This window comes from Lacerta agilis, chromosome 18 (assembly GCF_009819535.1).
Source record: "Lacerta agilis isolate rLacAgi1 chromosome 18, rLacAgi1.pri, whole genome shotgun sequence".
NCBI classification, from domain to species: domain Eukaryota; kingdom Metazoa; phylum Chordata; class Lepidosauria; order Squamata; family Lacertidae; genus Lacerta; species Lacerta agilis.
In genome coordinates this window covers 364680-375161 of record NC_046329.1, presented here as the reverse complement: position 1 = coordinate 375161, position 10482 = coordinate 364680, and positions in this window count along the sequence as shown.

Genomic DNA, 10482 nt, shown 5'->3' with positions numbered 1-10482 from the left:
GACCTTAAAAGCAAAGCAAGTTGGGGGGGAGGTTCTGCCCACTTCAATTGGGCTAACCCAATGCATGTTGGAAACCTGTAAGAAGGACCTGAGCACAAGAGCAATTCTGTGGTTTCCTGCAATGGGTATTCAGAAGCATCACTGCCTCCAACCAGGGGCAGAGCAGAGCCATCCTGGCTAGTAGCCATTGGTGGCACTCTCTTCCATGGGTTTGTCCAACCCTCTTGTAAGCCCATCCAAGTTGGTAGCCATCACTGCCTCCCGTGGGAGGGAGTTCCCCAGTTTATGAGCAGTGGGAAGAAGGACTTTCCTATACAGTGGTGCCCCGCTAGACGAAAATAATTCGTTCTACAAATTTTTTCGTCTAGCGGGTTTTTCATCTAGCGAAGTGGCAATGACAGCCGCGCTTTTGCTAGACGAAAAAAAAAGACGAAAAAAATTCGTCTTGTGAGGCAGCCCCATAGACTTTTTCGTCTAGCGGGGCAGCCTCCCGCTAGATGAATGCCTTCGTCTAGCGAGTTTTTCGTCTAGCGAGGCATTCGTCTACTGTCCTGAAACTTCCAGCATTGATCTTCATTGCATGCCTGTGGGTTCCAGTGTTGTGAAAGAGACGGATGCTTTTCCCACCCCACCCCTCCCCCTTCTATCCTCTCTCCTCTTACTTGCCTTTTCTGCAAAACAAAAAGTCCCAAGCGCTGCAGCTTTTCCTTAAATGGGATCCTGGTGTGGCTGGGGGAAGAGAGGGGAGAGGAAGACCGTGATCTTGGCCAGGGTGCCCTTAATGCATCACACCTTCCGCTTTGTACAATAAAATAATATATTTATTTATTTATTAAGTAGTGTTTGCAAGTAGAGTAATGGCTGTCGCTTCTGTTTTGGTTGCCCCACCTTGTACATGAAAAGAAAATCTCTGTCCAAGTGAGCTGCAGCAGAAAGTCTCTTTGGCAGAATCCCAGTTCTGGCTTAGCCTGAAAGAGCTCCCTTTCCGGGGCTGGAAGGAGCAGCCTGTCCGATTCTGCCAACCTTCAGTGAACGTCCGCTTGTTCTAGTGTTACGAGAGAGGGACCAAATCACTTTCTCCGTGCCATGCATAATTTTATACGCACCTATCTTGTTGCCTCTTCCTCACAGCGATGAAGTCACAGGGGCCTTTTTCTGCTGACCTCATAATGTACCTCTGCTCCAGACAGACATCTCAGTTCCTCTTGCAGCCTGCAGGAGGCCTCTTGCAGTGAGAGTTATTTATTTTTAAACTGCAGCTGGAACAAGGCAAATGGTCTGCAGTTCTGAACTGCATCCTCTGGTTCCCCGATGAGCAGATCCTAGTAGCACAGCTGGCAGACTTCCTGGTCCCTCTGTTGGTGTGTCAAACTGTCTGTGGCTGTTCCGCCTCCTCATAGATGCTCTGGTGTGAATGGCACATGCATAAAGAGGATGGGAGGGGGAAGTGTGCAGTGAAACAGTCTGCTGCCTCTTACACAGAGCGCAAAAGGAAAAGGTTCTGGTGAGAGCTGTTGTGGCCCAGAAACATCTGCAGGGGCACTGGGTTGGCGAAGGCTGCCTTCTCTGCTCCAGGGTTGAGCTGGCTTTGTTTATTTGAGAGCATTCTTGCCTCGCTCTTCAGCCAAAAAGGCTCTTGAACACCAGTTCTTCAATAATACTTTGTATAATGCCTAGAATTGCCAGGTCAGGAGCATCTCGGACCCTGAGATTTCAGGACCCAAAGTTGAGACCGAGGGTCGGCTCCTGGTGATTTAATGGGCTGGTGATATCACAGGGCAGGCTTGGGTGATCCTGTGCACTCTCCCGCTACTGAGCCCCAGAGACGGAGGTTAATTGGGAGAGGGATGGAGGGAGCACAGGAGGGCAGACCTCCCTCCCCAGATAATTATGCAGTATTTTTTACCCAGCCCCTGGACTGAAGAGTGCAATCTTTTTAATGCTGTTGTTGTTAAAGGCACTCACCCACTGCAAGATTCAAGACCTGCCCCTGCCTCCTGGAGGGCATCAGGCAAACTGCAGACCAGCCCTGAAGGTCTTGCAAACCTAATAATGACCAATTGACATTGAAAGACTTCAAGGATTGGAGGCACCTGATGGAGTCAGAAGACAGAGAAGCAGTTACAAGCAGAGGCAACAATGCTTCTGAATACCACTTGCTAATAACACCAAGCATTCTCAGGAAATCACTCGCTAAGCTTGGACTACTGCCATGTGCTCTCAGTGGGGCTACCTTTGGAAGGCCACTCAGAAATTACAACTAGTCCAGAACGCAGCTACCAGGCGGTGACTGCCAGGACCATATAACACCGGTCCTAAAGGATCTACACTGGCTCCTAGTACATTTCGGGGCTCAATTCAAAGTGCTGGTGCTGACCTTTAAAGTCCTAAACAGCCTTGGCCCCGCAGACATGAAGGAGCATCTCCATCCCCACCGTTCAGCCCAGACTCCGAGGTCCAGCTCCGAGGGCCTTCTGGCGGTTCCTTCATTGTGAGAACGGAGGTCACAGGGAACCAGGCAGAGGGCTTTCTCAGTGGTGGCGCCTGCCCTGTGAAACGCCCTCCCATCAGGTGTCAAGGAGATAAATAACCTTTAAAAGACATCTGAAAGCAGCCCTGTATTGGGAAGTTTTTAATGTTTGATGATTTATTGTGCTTTTATATTAGTTGGAAGCTGCCCAGATTGGCGGTAGCAACCCAGTTTGATACACAGGGTATTATAATAATAATAAATATACTTTGATTCCTGTGGGAAATTTTCTAAGGCATTTCTGGACAGGAAATTCTGACCCCAAAATGATGATTTTTTTTTTTTTTTTGAAAAACCCTCTGTAAAAGGCAGGCAAGCAAGGAAGAAAGGCTCTCTTATTTCTCCAGTCTTTGGTGAAACAGCTGCCACAGACCAGCAAAACACAAAAAGTAAGGCTTGTGTAAGGCTGCTTATTTGTTTGCAGTAGGTATGACTGTTTGTGTTTGGATAGAATCATAGAACCGTAGAGTTGGAAGGTATTGCAGTGTCACCTAGTCCAACCCCTGCAATGCAGGCGTCTGCCAGATGCCCACCCAACCTCAAGGAAGGAGAGCCCACCACCTTCCAAGGGAGACCGTTCCACTGCCAAGCATATTTTGCCGTCAGAAAGTTCCTTCTGATATTTAGTAGGAAACTTCTTTCTTGTAATTTGAAGCCATTGGTTCGAGTCCTACCCTCCAGACCCGGAGAAAACAAGCTTGTTCCCTCTTCCCTGTGACAGACCTTGAGATATTTGAAGATGGCTCTCCTATCTCCTCTCAGTCTCCTCTTTTCCAGGCTAAACAGATGCAGCTCCTTCAACCATTCCTCATAGGGCTTGGTTTCCAGACCCCAGATCATCTTGTTCACCTACCTGTGCACACCATCTGGATTGTCAACATCTTTCTTAAATTGTGGCGCTCAGAACAGGACACAGTATTTCAGGTGTGGTCGGATCAAGGCAGAATAGAGCAGAACTTTTACTTCCCTTTTACTGTATTTCTGTTGATGCAGCCTAGAGTAGCATTAGCTTTTTTATTTTTATTTTTTTTGCTGCTGCTGCTGCATCACACTGGATTCAGGTTCAACTTGTGGTTCACCAAGACCCCTCAATCCTTTTCACATGTACTGCTAGTAAGCACCCATCTTATATTTGTGCATCTGGTTATTCCTGCCTAACTGCAGACCCTGACATTTGTTCCTATTGAAATTCATTTTGTTAGCCTGGGCCCAGTTAAAGTAATTTTGAATCCCGATTCCGTCTTCCGTGGCATTAGCAGGACCTGCCTGTAAATGTGCATTCCCTGTGTGTTGCAGCTGTGAGCTAAGCCATGTCATGTTCCAGGGAGAGAAGGAAAAGGAAGTGAATCCCAGAACTTAAACCCCAGCTAAAACCAAGCCCTGTGCCTGGCTATGTTATGGCGTCCTTTGCATCCTGTCCCCTGCTCCCATCTCTGCTTGCTGGTAGAGCCCCGCTGCTAATGAACCACAGACACAGGGTCTTTTTCTCCCTGCCTCAGCAATGAGTTATGGCGAGAGGCAGCAAACCGTTACGCTGGGAGATGAATCTCCATTAGAGAAGACAGACTTTTTCCTGGGCTTTCCTCCAGCCCTCTGCCTGAGGGAGCTGGCAAGGGCGCCAGCAGTGCCAACCAGCTTTGTCTCTTGGCAGAGTTGGAGGTCGCTGGGCGACGCAGAGATTTATCACGCACCGTTTCTTGAAATCCTCCCCATCAGTCGGGTAATGAACTGCTTTTTCTCTCCCCCCTTGTCCCCACCCCTGCTCCAAAAAAATATGATTTGAATCCAGTTGAAAGCACTAAGTGCCTTCAAGATGGCATGCTTAAAGCATGACAAGAAATAAGAGCAGGGCGCTGCAGCGAAATGTTGCAGCAGGTTTCCAACCCCCTGACGTGCTTCCTCTCTCCGGGGCTTCAGCCCGTCTGGAACAAGAGCCTTATTATAGTGCTGCTCAGAATTTGTTTTTAAAAATACTTTATCTCTTCTGATCCAACTGAGCTGTTAGCTTGGCTTAAATCACATCCATAGTGCATGTTTAAAGCACCTTTATCCCACCTTAGCCATCAGAAAATTTTCTTATTCATAAGCCACTTGGAAATATTTATACTTAAGGGGGAGGAAATTCACATTTTTAAAGCCTTTCTTTCTTTCTTTCTTTCTTTCTTTCTTTCTTTCTTTCTTTCTTTCTTTCTTTCTTTCTTTCCTAATCTGCACTTTTATCTTTTTTAAAAAGTCAAGCATTTAAAGGTGAAACGCAATGGACGAGAATAAAATCCAGCAGAATTATCCATCTAAAACATCGATAAAATACTGATTGATATTTGATTGGTATCGATTTTCCCTGATTAAAAAGGGAAAAGGGGAAGGAAATTCATGTTGCAAAGGCCTGTCTGAACAGGATAGTTTTTGAAACTGGCAGTTTTATTCTTAATTCCTTTCCTAACAGTCCCTAGCATGGCATTTGCCTTTTTCACAGCGGCTGCACATTAGGTTGATGTCTTCGTTGACCTATCTTCCAACTGTACAATTCTATGATTTTATGAAAGACACCTGAAAGAAGGCAGGGGCAGTTCCTGGTGAACCTCAAGTGGCAGGGAGTTCCACAGAGTAGGTAGGGCCTGCTGCTCTAGAGCCTCAGTCCCTAGTGAGGGCAGCCATCTGTCCTGAGAAACAGCAGAGTATATATTAGGAGAGCTGAAAATAATGCCGATATTTCACACCTGGCAACCAATGCATCCCTTTGGTTTCAGGTAGTACATGGGAAGACGAGTCTAAAAAGGCCAGGACACAATTTTTCATGGCCATTTAGCAGCTATGGTGGCTCATTTACCAGACGTAGCATTAACTAGAGGTCAGGAGGCTCAGTTTGGTCAGAATTGAGTAAATACTTCCAGAGTTAATGCTAAATACCTTACTTTCTGGTAAATGAGCCACGATTGCAGCTAGACGAGGGAGAAAATTTGTGGCCCAGGCTTTTTAGACTCATCTGCCTGAAACCAAGGGGGTGCCTTGGTTGTCAGGTGTGATTTCTTTCCAGCTCCCCTCCCCCACTATACCTCCTGTGCTGTTTTTGCTGCATTAGCTGCACCGATGATGTGACCTTCCCCGGGGTGCAAGCCTGGGCCGTGTGTCTGGGGGTCCTGGGCTGCCCAGACGACAAGACCCCCCTCTTGGCTTCATTGGAGGGCTCCAAAGGGAAGCAGGGCAAGGCGTTGGGCACCATCCGGGCTGCAGGAGTTGCCGGAAGGAGGCAGACAAGGCACCATCCCAGCCGTCTTAGGGACTCCTCTCCAGATTTCTGTAGAGTTTACCCCTAAGCCTCTTCTTCCCCCAACGATATCCCGCAAGGCAGCAGAGGTTTAGGACCTGAGTTCTCCTTCTCCTAGACAGGCTCCCTTCACAGGGTGAGGATGAGCCCCATTTGCCCCTCACTTCCCTCTACAGCCCAGGCAGAAAGCGCCTTCTTCTCAGTTGGACCCAGCCAATCTGCTGGAGTCTGCCTGCAGGACAAGCCCCCAGCTCCCTGAGACCGACCCCTTGAGACCCCTTGGCTTCCCCCACCTGGTGGGGCTGCTGTTGCCTGCTGACAGCTTCTAGAAGCCGCCCATGTTGCTTACATAATACTTACATAATAAATAACAATATGATATTTAATAATACTTTAATTACTTTCCCTTGGTGTAATCGGGCTCACGCTTTGCAGTCTTGCCTTGTTTAGCCACTATGTTTCTGTTATAAATAGTTCTAGTTGCTACCTTCTGCACATTCACATGCCTTGGGTTTAATTTATTTTGCTTTTATTTTACGTCTTTATTGGTTTTGTGGTGATTTGTAATTGTATATGGACTGTGTATTTTGTCACGAGATCATGTGTAATAATTTTGTAGTTTGCAGAATCTCTTAAGTCTTTCTTATTTGTAGTACATTATTTGAATAAGAATAAGAATGATGATGTTGTTGTTGAGGTATTGGAGCACAGAAAACAGTAGATCTAGCTGAAAGGTGACACAGGGGCATCTGCCCTGATCGTTGCAACACATCCTTTACAGTAGTATTATTATTACCAATTGCATAAGATAATTGTGTAAGCTCGGAAGCGGGCGCGTAGCTGTGACTATCAAGGCGGGAAATCCACTTCTGCGTTTCCCAGCACACTGCTCCTGCCACCCACCCCACAATGATGTGTACAAGGTGCCATGGCTTGAAGGCCACCAATCCTCTCCCTGGGTCCCCAGAGCACAGAGGACCAGTCTCTCCGCAAGGCTTGCTGAGCCATCTGTTGGGCCTTGGCTGTCCTCCCTCCCTCCTCCCTGGCCCTCGGTGATCAATGTAATTGCTCAGCCTCTGTTAAATGCGATTCTTTTCATGCTGCTCACTAATGATGATGGGGGACTCCTCCCTCCCGCGCATATTAAGCAGCAACGGTTGGGCTGTCGCAAGGATTGTTCCAGGAGCCTGGTTTGCAAAAGAGAGACAATAAGACTCTTTTCCAGAGACCAGAGCTGGTTTTCTGCACATTTCCCCATGCGGCACATAGATCATTTAAGTCTCTGGGCTTGGTGGCCCTATGTCGCCCGCCAGACCCCCAGGGCTGATCTGGAGCCTACAGATTTGCTTAGCCTCCTCTCCAAGAGGCAGGGGGCTTTGAAGGCCTTGAAGGCAGATGGGTAGCTTTGCACCTGCTCCTGTGGGAGACAGTGGTGGCCCCACACTGGACTGCTTCAAGAGAGGATTCAACTAATTCATTGAGGAGTAGGAGGCTATTGATCAATGGCTACTACTAGCCACAATGGATATGTTCTCCCTCCATGGTCGAAGACCCACCACCTCTGAATCCCAGACTTGGCTCTGAACCACAAGTGGTGGGGAGAGCGATGCTGCTGTGTTCGGGTCCTGCTTCCAGGCTTCCCATTGGGACATCTGGCTGGCTGCTGTGAGAGGAGGAAGAGGCAGGACGAGGTGGGCTGTGGGCCTCATCCAGCAGGGCTCTGCTTTAGTTCTTAGGCTTTGTCCCAGGTTCAATCCAGTTAAAAGAAGATCAGGAAACGGGTGGTGTGAAGGCTGCCTGCCTGAGTCCACAAGGAGCGTCTGCCTGTCAGATCAGTAGTCAGCAAAGCTACTCCCTGCTTCCTGGCTTCAATTTCTGATACAAACATGCCATCAGTCTGGGCTGAAATGAAGACTCTGTTTTTCCCTTATCCTCTCTTGCTGCCACTGAGGTTGCCTGACTCCCTTGTATTGCCCCCTCGCTCGCTTAGCCCTTATCCTGCCCCTCTCCTCCACATCCCTCTCTCTGCCTGATTGGGTCCCCGACAGCTCCATCCGTCACCCGCTGTCTCTCGCGATTCTTATCCTCTCCTTCCGCTGAGCTTTGTCAAACTTTATCTGAGATTCCTTCTGCACTCCCCTTCGTTATGTCTGGTGGAGGAGGATTCTCAGGTTTGAATCCTGGGGCAAATTTTTAAAATCTGAATGTTGGGGTTTTTTTTAGTTTGGTGGTGGGCAGGGGAAACGGCAAAGAGAGAGGTATATGATGGAGGTTCACATGCATGAAGAAAATGGGTCAGCCACATTCACGCCATGTATTTAAATCGCTACGGTGCCTCTTTAAGCAGGCATGGCTTCCCACAAAGGATTGATTCTGGGAACTGTAGTTTGTTAAAAGTACTGTGAGTTGTTAGGAGGTGACTTATTTCCTCTCCCAGAGCTAAAATTCCCAGTGGTAAAACAGCCAGTCCCTCTTTCAGGGAAGATTACTGGCCCCAACAGGAGCCCAGAGGGCATGTTGCTTGTTGAATCAGCACCTCAGATGATAATAATAATAATATATTATTATTATTATTATTATTATTATTATTATTATTATTATTATTATTATACCCCACCCATCTGACTGGGTTGCCCCAGCCACTCTGGGTGGCTTCCAGCATATATAAAAGCATAATAAAACATTACACATTAAAAAGCTTCACTATACAAGGCAGCCTTCAGATGTCTCCTAAAGGTTGTATACCGTAGTTACTTATCTCCTTGACTGTTCCATAGGGAGGGCGCCACCACTGAGAAGGCCCTCTGCCTGCTTCCTTGTAGCTTCACCTCTCACAGTGCCAGAAGGCAATGAGGGTGGAGACGCTCCTTCAGGTATTCTGGGCTGAGGCCATTTAGGGCTTTCAAGGTCAGCACCAACACTTTGGATTGCGCTCAGAAACATAATGTGAGCCGATGGAGGTCTTTCAGGATCGGTGTTATATGGTCTCAGCAGCTGGCACCAGTCACCAGTCCAGCTGCTGCATTCTGGGTTAGTTGTAGTTTCCGAATCACCTTTAAAGGTAGCCCCACGGAGAGCTTGCATCTGCCATGGCTGCAATCCTCACCTTGCATAGGTAACATACTGATTTGAGCATTAAAGTTGGGTTTAACAGCTACTAGCCACAATGGCTTTGCTTCCACTGTCAGAGGCAGTAATGCAACCACTCTCTGTTTCTGGAAGACACAGGAGGGGAGAGTGTTGCTTTGTGTTCAGTTACAGGTAGGTAGCCGTGTTGGTCTGCCATAGTCAAAACAAAATAAAAAATAAAAAAATTCCTTCCAGTAGCACCTTAGAAACCAACTAAGTTTGTTCTTGGTATGAGCTTTTATGTAACACCCCTTGCCTTTTCCTGTAAGACCAATTGCAGTCGTTAACAGTCGCCAACAGGTTTTCCACACCTATCAGCCACTCACCCATTCCCACCACCCTTCTGAGTAATACCCCTCCCCACTCCCTCACTATATATAAGGGTCTGGTGACTTCTATTTCAGTGTATCTGAAGAAGTGTGCATGCACACGAAAGCTCATACCAAGAACAAACTTAGTTGGTCTCTAAGGTGCTACTGGAAGGAGTTTTTTTATTTTTTATTTTGTTTTGGCTTTGTGTTCAGTTCCTGTTTGCTGTTTCCCCTCAGGCATCTGGTTGGCCCCTGTGAGAACAGGAGGCTGCACTAGGTGGGCCGTTGGCCTGATCCAGCAGCCAGGCTCTTCTGATGTTCTTATATCAATGTTGGAAGATTCAGGACAGACCTTCACGCAGCATATAGTTATGCTATATCAGATTTGCTCCCACAAGAGGCAGTGATGGCCACCAACTTGGATTAGACAGATTCATGGAAGAGAAGGGTATCAATGGGTGCTCAGCCCCATAGCCACGCTCTGCCTCCAGGCAGAGGGGAGAAACCACAAGAGGGGAGAGCAATGCTTGTGGGTTTCCAACGGGGGCACCTGAGCTAGATGGGTCCGTGGCCTGACTCTGCAGACTCGGCTTATGTTCATATGGAACCTCCAGGTCCAGAGGCAGTCTATCTGTCTACGGTTCTTAGGGGCCACCGTGGGAACAGGGTGCTGGACTGAATGGGTCACTGGCTTGATCCAGTAGGCTCACCCTTAGGCTTCTAGCAGAAAAACATAACCCCTGTCTAAGGCCTTCATCCCGTGAGAGCCTTTAGGTGACTGAGGACTTAAAGCACCGCCCCAAAGGCACCACTGTCTCCCTCAGAAGCAGAACCATTCTCACCACGTGGAAGTTGCTTCCATGGTTCTGCCGGGAGAGAGCATTCGGGGAGCTGTCGTGCACAAAAGATTGATGTGATTAGGAATAAGAGGTGACACGGCTTATTAAGTTACTTTGTTCCAGCTGTGGTCGGAGAGGGAATCTCCCCTGCAGGTTCACCTTTTAGCAGAGTTTTGTCTGGCTGTGAGGTCCTGCTTGTGGGGTGCTGGGACAAGCAACCAGGCTTCCTTTGGGACAGGGCGCTAGGCTGGATGTGCCCCCTGTGGTCTGATCCAGCCACCAGGCTCTTCTGATGTTCTGGTGCCTTTTGACAAAGCTCTCTTGCACAAACTGGCAAGAGAAAGGTTTGGCTGGCATTGGCACCAAGCCTCACCAAGCAGCTCCAGGGCCCATCACCTTTCTGCA